The sequence below is a fragment of the Balaenoptera borealis genome, assembly GCF_965194805.1.
Source record: "Balaenoptera borealis genome assembly, chromosome: 13".
Lineage (NCBI taxonomy): Eukaryota > Metazoa > Chordata > Mammalia > Artiodactyla > Balaenopteridae > Balaenoptera > Balaenoptera borealis.
In genome coordinates this window covers 14,341,400-14,351,452 of record NC_138870.1, presented here as the reverse complement: position 1 = coordinate 14,351,452, position 10,053 = coordinate 14,341,400, and the positions used below count along the sequence as shown (strand labels likewise).

The following is a 10,053-nucleotide window of genomic DNA, read 5'->3' as shown; positions in this document are numbered from 1 at the left end:
AATTTCTGACCTCAAAGAGTTTCATGTCTGATTATGGAGAAAAACACACTTTTGTGAAGCAGCTAAATTATAATGCATAACAGTGTGCACTAATTACCAAAGGAGTGGTATGATTAATGTTCCAAGAAAGGGGAGGTCAGTACGGACTTAATGTCAGGAAGGTTCCCTGACATTAAGATCTAGACTTACTAGAATAGGTAGGATTTTCTGGACTGAGGGAATAAAGACACATTGTCCAAGTGTAACAAATATCTAAAGGTACAAAAGACAAGAGAATAACTCTTAAAATGCAAAATGAATACTCTCTGCTATTAAATTAAAATTAACAAAATTAAAGATTCACTTTTCCAGTTATACTAAATACATTTCAAGTGCTAAATAGCCACATACGGCTAGCGGCTGGAGTATTGGACAGAGCAAATAGAGAACATTTCTATCATCCTACAAAGTCCTATAGGACAGCTCTGTGTAGTATTCAGTTCATTGCAAGATCAACCTGAAAGAAGTGGAGGACTCAGGGTGAAAAGGGAGCTCAACTCAAGCGCCAGAAAACTCACTTTGAGGGTCAGTGACAAAAGGCAGAAAATGATTCCTGCCTGGAAATTCCACTGTGGGTCCAGAGCATATTTCAGCACTTCACAAAACCCATGTATCTTGCAGAACTTTACCTCCTCAAAAAAATGGGCCAATTAGTATGAGGGACATAGGGTATAGGCAGGAAGGAAAGGGAGGAAATGAACTCGTTTATGAACTAACTTGTTTGGAGATGCCATCTACACAATGTGAAGTGGTAAAAAAAATGTAACAATGTCTGAGGGCAAGAAAATGAGAACTAGAGAAAGGAAACAATTTGTGGGTTGGACAGAAATTCTACCTTGCAAATAACAGTTAACCTGCAGGCACAAGATAATGTCTTAGAGTGCTGCAAGCTTAGGGTGATTTGTTTGCAAGAAGAATGAAAGAAAATCTAAACTAAATGACTGAAAGGAAAAGTTACTAATTGGAGCAAGAGGGGGATTCTTGAGAGGCTCTGCATATTCAGTTATTCAAGCCACCTCATCATTTTGGAAAGGCAGAAAGCCTGGGAAAAAGAATTAAACAGTAAGAAACATCTCTTGTACTGTATCCCTGATGACCAGGGATTACCAAGCACTCCTTAACCCCCACCATGTTAGGACATGTAAGCTCTCTTTCTCTTTTTCTAATCATAATATTTGCAGATGTATACAGAGTATCATCTAGGCCTCATATGGGAACCTTATTATTGAGTTCTAATCATGATGCTATCTGGTAACATCCAAGAGAACAAAGACCATGGAAATACCCTCTGACCATGTGTTCTGTTGTGACTGAGATTTTAACAGGCAACTACAAGGGCCCGGTTGGCTGAATAAGAATCTTAATAACCACAAATCCATGCTTACATAACCATCACAATCCCTGGCATACTGACTATAGATGAGGGAATTTGTGTTATATTTTGGTTTTTTGCCTGTTTCTAATGCTACTTAAAAATTTTTTAAGAATATGACAATTTTAGATCTGGAAGGATGCTAAAAGGTAATCCAGTTCAAGACATTTATTTTAATATATAAAAAGCTGAGGCTTAGAAAATTTAAATGACATCCTAAATACATACAGCTTAATGGCAGCTCTTTGTATCCTATTTCCTAGTCCCAAATTTCTGTTTTACTACGTTCTGATATTGACTATGATATTAATTTTAGTAGCCAACATAATAGCAACTGAGATTAGAATGTCAGTTCTAATCTTGGTTATTCAAACAATATGTGTTTCCAGCAGAGTAAATAATTTCTTTAGCCACACGATTTATATGTGCCCCCAAATATTTCTAAACACTTTTATAAACATATACCCATCTTCTTTATTACGATCTTCAACTTTTACCTAGAAAAGCAGTATTTCTGCCAACACAGACAGAAATATGTCTAAACATACCAGCTATTACGCTGGTGGCCCTTAAAGCTTCACGTCTCATAGCATTAGTATGCTTGTGTAGTCTTTTCCCACTCTAGGGTTGGCTGTGTGAATTGCTTTGGCCAGTAGGACAGTGGCAAACATGATACAAGCAGAGGCATGAGGAAGCCTACGTTAAAGGGGTAGATTTATGGAGGAGAGACCCTAGAGGATGAGGGGTCATCTTGGGTGTTCCAGTCCCAGCAAACTCCTAGCTGAATACAGCAACAGGAGTAACCTCATAGATCTTAAGCATTTTACCACCAAAAAAGAAAAAAAAAAAGTTTACAGCGTTAACTAAGTAAGGTGATGGATGTGTTAATTTTCTTGACCTTGATAACCATTCTACAATGTATATGTATATCAAACCATCACATTGTACACTTTAAATATATATACAGTTATATTTGTCAATAAACTTAAAAAAGAAAAGAAAACCACCCAGCTGAGCACAGTCAGGCCAAAGCTGCTTCCCAATTTCCACTCAGTCTCATAATATGGTAATAATGCAATCATGATAGAATCTTAAAAGTCTTAAAATCTATTTGCTGTCCTTAAATTGCAATTCTGGAGATAATCCAAAATGCCAATGCTATATATTTTTTTTATGACTATGTTCCTTAGCTGTCACTAGAAGGGATAACTCTGGTATTTCCTACTACAGGAGAAGTAAATTTTTTTTGTTTTTTGGCCATGCCGCACAGCTTGCAGGATTTTAGTTCCCCAACCAGGGATTGGACCCAGCCCACCGCAGTGAAAGCACCAAGTCTTAACCACTGAACTACCTGGGAATCTCCCCCAGCAGGTCTCTTCTTTGAACTAACTAGTACTTTCAGACTTTATCAGATTTTTTTTTAACCTTTATGGAATTTTTAAAATAATGGGAACTCAAAAGGGACTTAGAGCTTTTAATGTACAAAGTTTTTTAAAGTTAATATGTGTCTTTAATATTCCAGTGAAGAGAGGTATGTAGAATAATCTTTAGGAGTAAAAGTCTCAACATCATTTAGGTTTTGCTTCAGAGCAAATTTTATTACATACGGCTGATCATCACCTTCATTATTGTTAGTCATTTATGTGGTTCATTATTAGTCATTTGAATTGTTCAGGTATAGTTCTGTTCATCATTTTTTTCTCTATATAACTTTGTTGTCCTTTGTTTATGTGTAATCCTAAACCAAGGAGAAGAAAAGATATTTCTTTATAATTTTGCCCTTATGAACGTCTTAAAAATATCTGACCTGGGTTATATGTTGCAGTTTCTCAGAATTTAATGCAACTTCTAGAGTCAGTTAGACAGTAAAACTGATATGTTAACAGGCCGCCTCTAAAAAGGGTTATGTGGCCAAATTGAGGAATTGCTTTGTACTCTTACAGGTGTATTATGTTTTTTAATATATTAAAGACTCTGAGAAAGAAACTGGATTAATTTTGTTCTTTAAATCTACATGGCTACAGAAATGTTTTCTTGTAGAATAGCTCATAATTGTTCAGGAATTATGTTTCAGGGATCTTGAAATTGTAAATTGCAAGTGGGCCTCTTTGTTTGATTCTCCCCAGAGTTATCTTTACTAGCTGTGCTTTTTGGGAAAATATTCCTCAGTATTTGAGGGAAAGGCTTCCACCTCTTACATCATCCTTCTAATTAGTTCATTCCTCTCTCTCCTCCAATATTACCTCTCTGGCACCTGCTCCAGCAGGTTTGCCCTCCCTGTCTAAGTTGATCATTAGCTCACCTCAGTGATTCCAAACCTGGCCAATCATCAGAACTGCTAGATCTCTTAAAGAACAAAACAAAACAAGCAAATAAACAAAAAACAAGTCTGGGACAATCCCTTCCCTAGGATTCCGAGTCAGCAAGAGTGGTGTGGAAATAGAAAACTGTTTTATGTGGTTTCCCAGATGAGTGTGAAGGTAAACTTCCAACCTTCATTGACCATGAAAAGAAACATGTTTGGGACTTCAAAGATGTTCATAAGGAAAGAAAAGAAGAGATACGACAATTAAATGCAATGCATGATCCTGGATTGTATCCTTAATGGGGACAGGAAGGAGGTGGGCTGTGAAGGATCTTAGAGATAATTGACGAATTTTGGACTGTGGATTAGGGGCATAATGTCTCCAGTGTATTTTCAAATATTTGAAGGGAAATATGCATATGTGTATAAATATAGAGAAAGAAGAGAATGGTAAAGTAAATGGGGAAACATAAATAATTGGTGAATTTAGGTAAATGGCATATAGGAGTTTCTTGTACTATTCTAGCAACTTTTCATAATTTTGAAATTATATCAAAATTAATTTTTTTAAGTTTAATTTTACTTAAACCTAAGGGTCCTCATATTTCTCTCCAAAAAATTTAATGCTGGTTTATTATCTGATTCAGAGTAGTCAAAACGATAGATGTCAAAACAAAGCAGTTTGGAATCTATCATACCAACTGAAAATTACAGAAGTGATTTTTCAGACATAAATATCTTTTTTTTTTTAATCTTTTCTCTTGATGTTTTATTTGCTTAAACTCCTTTATTTATTTATTTATTTATTTATTTATTTATTTATTTATTTATTTATTTATGTCTGTGTTGGGTCTTCGTTTCTGTGTGAGGGCTTTCTCCAGTTGCAGCAAGCGGGGGCCACTCTTCATCGTGGTGCGCGGGCCTCTCACTATCGCGGCCTCTCTCGTTGCAGAGCACAGGCTTCAGACGCACAGGCTCAGCAGTTGTGGCTCACGCGCCTAGTTGCTCCGCGGCATGTGGGATCTTCCCAGACCAGGGCTCCAACCCGTGTCCCCTGCGTTGGCAGGCAGACTCTCAACCACTGCGCCACCAGGGAAGCCCCCAGACATAAATATCTTTATGGAGGATAACTATACACTTGAGAGTTGAACAATCTAGGTTAAACTAATTGCAAATATTAAGTGACATAAAGATTATTTCTTTCTTGCTGAAATAAAACCAAGAAAAAATATAAAGTCTCATTTTCTGAAAATCCATGAGGCAGTCATAAATTAGACAAGTAATGGAGTATTTGATTTAAAGTCAGAAGACACAAATTCAGATTTAATTCTTACTAAGTGAGGGGTTTTGAGAGAGTCAATTAACCTTCCTGAGTAACAGTTTTCCAATCTAAAACAAACCTTTCACCATATAGAGCTCATTAATGAGGAAAAGTTAGGAAAAAAAAAAAAGGCCAATCTATTGCCTTACATATAGAAACAAAAACTTTGCCAAGCATAATATCTCGGCCATGTAAATATAATCTTTTAGCCATCTCACAAGTCCTAGTTAGTTCCTAGGTCAGTGGACCTAAGAAAAGATTCCATCTGAACTGTGAGGTAAAGAATGAGGCATGAGAAATATGTTTCCTGAGGATGGGGAAGGGGAGAGAGTTACAGAGGAACAAATGAAAGAAGGTCTGGCTTATAGAATCATTCTACCAATGCTTTGTCTAAAGGGACTCCAGATATTCTGATCTAAAAAGAGAAAGGAAAAGCCCTAACATCATTTTTTGCCATGACCCTCCCACCTTTGGGTTTTTAAATCTGATTCTCTGAGATTGATTTGGAGCAACGCTTCAAATAATTTATTGTAAATTATGTAAATGTTATTTTTCTGACCACTTGTGCATCTGAAACCATCCTTAAAAGGCTTTTACACAAGAAAATACAAATTGTTTCAATGTGAAATCCTTAGGTCACAATAATTATCCTTTCAAAATTCTTAGATATTTTTCATTGTCTTAGAATATTTACTTGTAGTGCCTGAAGCTAGCTGGGTATATTTTTCCTCCATGGATAATCCTTTATTTTCCTTTTCCCCCACTATTTGGATACTTGACAGCTTTTTAATAATAAATCATTTCCCTCACAATTCAAAAGTTTGTCAATATGACTTTTGTAGGTCTCCTTTATTGTTTTATCCTGAATTTAGTAAAGTCACTCAAATCTGCATATACAGGTTAATCAGTCAAGTTTTCTTCTATCATATCTTTATTTACTGTTTCTGTTTCATATGTTTTGGTTCCTTCTCCAGGAACACTAATTAGTCATATATTGAAGCTCCATTTTAGGTCTTATTACATTTTCGTTATAAGTACATTTTTGTTTTTGTACATTCTGGGAGAGCTTCTCAATCCCATCCTCCACATAACAGATTCATGCTTCTGTATTATTATTACTACAGTTCAGTATTCTCAATGCCTTTTAAAATGTGGGCTTCAATTTTCCCATTTTACATTTAGTTTTATTGAAATTCTTCTTTCGCTTATATATCTTGCATTTTATCTCACTCTGTTCTTTACTGCCTGTGGTTCCTGCTTCGATGAGGCTCATTCTTCCTGCATTTTATTAAGTAGAGCAAACAAGTTTCAGAATGTTCTCTTGATTCTTACAAGACATTAATTTTAGAAACATACTTTTTCTTTGAGCCTTCAAGGTGGTAATTCTTTTCCCTTATTCCATGGTATTTTTGTTGTTGTTTTTACATATTGTTTTGCTTTTTACTTCTGTTTACAAACTATCGAATCGGGCACTTCTTAAACTCAGTGAGTCTCAGAATATAGGATGGATGGATTACCCTAAGCCACATTCTCTAATGAATTGGTGACAACAAAATCTCCTTCTCAGATTCACACTTAGGAAGGAAGTTAACGTGCCAGATTCCAGTATGATTTTTAGCTCCTAACAGGCATTCACTCTACTAAGGTGGCAACTTCTCTTTTACCTCTGGCCTGTTCCTCTGAAACTCTGAGAAGATATAATAGACAAAAACCTAAAAGTCCCTCCATCCACTGTATCCAGGATATTTCTGTCACTATCTTCAGACCTTTGCAAAGAGCAGTCAGTGGTCTGACTCCATAGCTTCTGCCCAGCTGTTTTTGAAAGATGCTCTTCCTGAACGGTGAGAAAGATAGCAATTGGGAAGGTGAGAGAGGTTGAGAATAGATCTTTAAATACGTCAAAAATCAACACCTGGATAATCTTTTTATTGGTTGTAATATACCCTGAATATAGACCCAGGGGAATAACATAAAGAAACTACAGTGTGTCTTCCTATCCCTTTTAAGTATTCTCTCTTGAGATAAACCTGAGAATGCCAAGAAAACTGACCTACCATTGGTTAGCAGAAGTTCCTCCCAGATTCTAGTCTTAGGTTATTTGAGACTTGATGCAATGTTTTGTCTTTTTAGTGTTTTCTAAGTATTTTAACACATAATTAGCCAAAGTTACATATTAGGACTATCTAAAATAGTTATCCAAGATGTTCTTTCACTACTAATAGCCTCTTAAAGGTATTACTTTTAACTGATAGTAATAACTAATAAGTATCATCTTCCTAAATATTCTTATCACTATAAACCTTCCAAAACTCTCAATATTACTGTACATCACAGAAAACTGTTGTAATTCTTATTGGTGTTGAAAACTCCACTGACCTCCATTTTTTTGTCTCCTTTTTACTTGTCTCACAAAGCTAGAAATTTTAGGTACTGATCATTTTATGTAGCTCTCTCATCCTTTGAGTCTTTCTATTCATTCATTATTTTTCTACTTAGCTATTCATGCAGTAAACATTTATTAGGTAGTCACTATGGGCTAGGCACAGTGATAGACCCTGAAAATACTGATATATAGGTTCTACCTCCAAGAACTTATGATGTAATCATGAAGACAGATGATGAAACAAATCTGCATACTATGCTGTAATAAATCTTTCTGAAGATATCCATAGCATGAAAAATATCTAAATACTAGTGTCAAGTGTCATCTGATTTTAATATGCTTAGATTATTATTTTTATCAACAGCTTAGGTTCAAAATGTCATTTTAAATATTGTCTTTGGGACTGTGGCTTCTTTGTTTAATTCAAGTCATTTTAATCAGCATTTAATAAATGTCTACTGTGAGCCAGACACTCTACTTGGCACTGTATGGAATGCAAAGCTAATTAGGACAAAATTTGAACCCTGAAAGTTTTTAGCTTAGTTTCTTAGTCCATTTGGGCTGTTATAAGAAAATAGCACAGACTGGGTAGCTTATACACAACAGAAATTTAATTCCCATAGTTCTGGGGGCTGGAAGTCCAAGTTCAAGGTGCCAGCATGGTCACGTTTTCGTGAGGCTCCTTTTCCTGGTGCTTCTAGCTGGTGGTTTCTCACTCCATCCTCACATGGTAGAAGAGGCAAAAAATCTCTGTGGAGTCCCTTTTGTGAGAACATTAATTCCATTCGTGAGGGCTCCACCCTCATGACCCAGGAACCTCCCAACGGCCCCACCTCCTAATACCATTACATTAAGCCTTAGGATTTCAACATTTTGGTGGGACACAAACATTCAGACCATAGCAAGCAGGGAATACAACCTAACTATAATTAACTTTCAATAAAGCCAAGTGTTATAGAAGGACAAAGAGAAGATTACAGCAAGAATGACCCTTCATTAAAGAGTAAAAAATTGAGCTGGGCCATACTGAATATGATAATAATTGTTACCATTCATTGAGAAGCCTCTATATGCTAGTTACTGTAGCATATATTGTTTCCTATACATTATCTCTAATCTTGGAAAATGGGACTGTTTTTTAAATTAAATTTTATTGGAGTATAGTTGCTTTACAGTGTTGTGTTAGTTTCTGCTGTTCAGCAAAGTGAATCAGTTATACATATACATATATCCACTCTTTTTTAGATTTCCTTCCCATTTAGGTCACCACAGAGCACTGAGTAGAGTTCCCTGTGCTATACAGTAGGTTCATTAGTTATCTATTTTATACATAGTAGTGTATATATGTCAATCCCAATCTCCCAATTCATTCACCCAACCTTCCCAAAATGGGACGATTTTTAACTTTACATTATCTGTATCAGTTCAGAGGGCCTAACAAATGGAATGAAATGTATTGAAATTTTGCTTGAAAATCTTTATACCCATTTCTGGTGGGGGAGAGGGGTAAATGGGAGACATTTAGGCAATTCAGTACTAAGAGAAAGACAGGGAAGACCATGATCTGAATTAAATTTAGCACCTTTGGCAGATTGCATTGCCTATGTACTTGGCTCATAGCCACATATAGATGTAAACTTTCCAACCAGTGTGCAGACCCACAAAGAAATAGTTTGAGGATTGTAAATTGTGTCATCCTGTTTTGAACTGTATATATCTTACCTCTAAAAGAATTCAACCAAGATAAACATATTAAGTTTGTCTCTGAAATATGAAGAGGTGAAAAATGTTTTCCATGTAAGAATAAAATATTACTTTTTTTTTAATCTCGCCATCAAACTGAAGAGGTATTAGCAATGGCCAAAACTGTGGTTGGCTCAGCTTCCTAAAACACACTATCATTTTAAAGCCTCAGATAAGTTTTCTCTTAGCAGTGGCTGATGATTCTGTTCAACATGTGGAAAATTGAAATGCAAGTGTGCAGTTGTGAAGGAGAAATTTGATCTAGGAATGCAAACTTACAAAACTGGTAGATGAGGCAGAGGGTTGATCGCTTAGCTCGTAATACATAAGAACAAAACAAGTCTGTTGTGATATGTATATAGGTAAAGAATTAGCAAATATTTTGGAAGATCATTTAGAATATTGGAAAAGTTTGATTTTGTCATGCAACATAACAAGCTGAGAACAAACTGCTCCTATGGATTGATTCAGAAGAAATGCATTGCTGATTTTTTTTGGAGGGGTGGATTCTCTCTTTCTTATAAACTAAAGCATTTCCTATTACAATACCATTTCTCTTCTTAGGTTTATTACCCACCCTAGGTCACTCTAAGCGAAAATTAATTTCCATTTCCTTCTAAAGGTATCATTTGTCCTTTTTAAAAAATATTTTTCATGAAAAAAATCACCAGCGAATTAAAGCTTGGTGTGGTTGTTTAATGGTTAAATAAATTAAATGGAAAGGACACTGCTACATTTTTTTCCCCAGCTGCTTGGAGGAACATTAAAATGGAGTGTACTACTTTGTTTGGGACGTGATTTTCTTTTAAAATGATGAAAATTTTCCTTCAAATGAGTACTAACAACATGATATTTATTTTGTTTTAGATTCTACTGAAAATAACTTCTGA

General features: G+C 35.6%; 1 long non-coding RNA gene across 1 annotated transcript in view; it reads right to left on the bottom strand.

The window, feature by feature from the left end:
- Positions 1–4,502: 4,502 nt before the first annotated feature.
- LOC309609919 overlaps positions 4,503–10,053 on the bottom strand; it is an 11,375-nt gene continuing 5,824 nt past the window's right edge. Inside the window, exon 2 of the long non-coding RNA XR_014233655.1 lies at positions 4,503–10,053. This exon is cut by the window's right edge and continues 3,325 nt beyond it. This is a non-coding gene — a long non-coding RNA (uncharacterized lncRNA).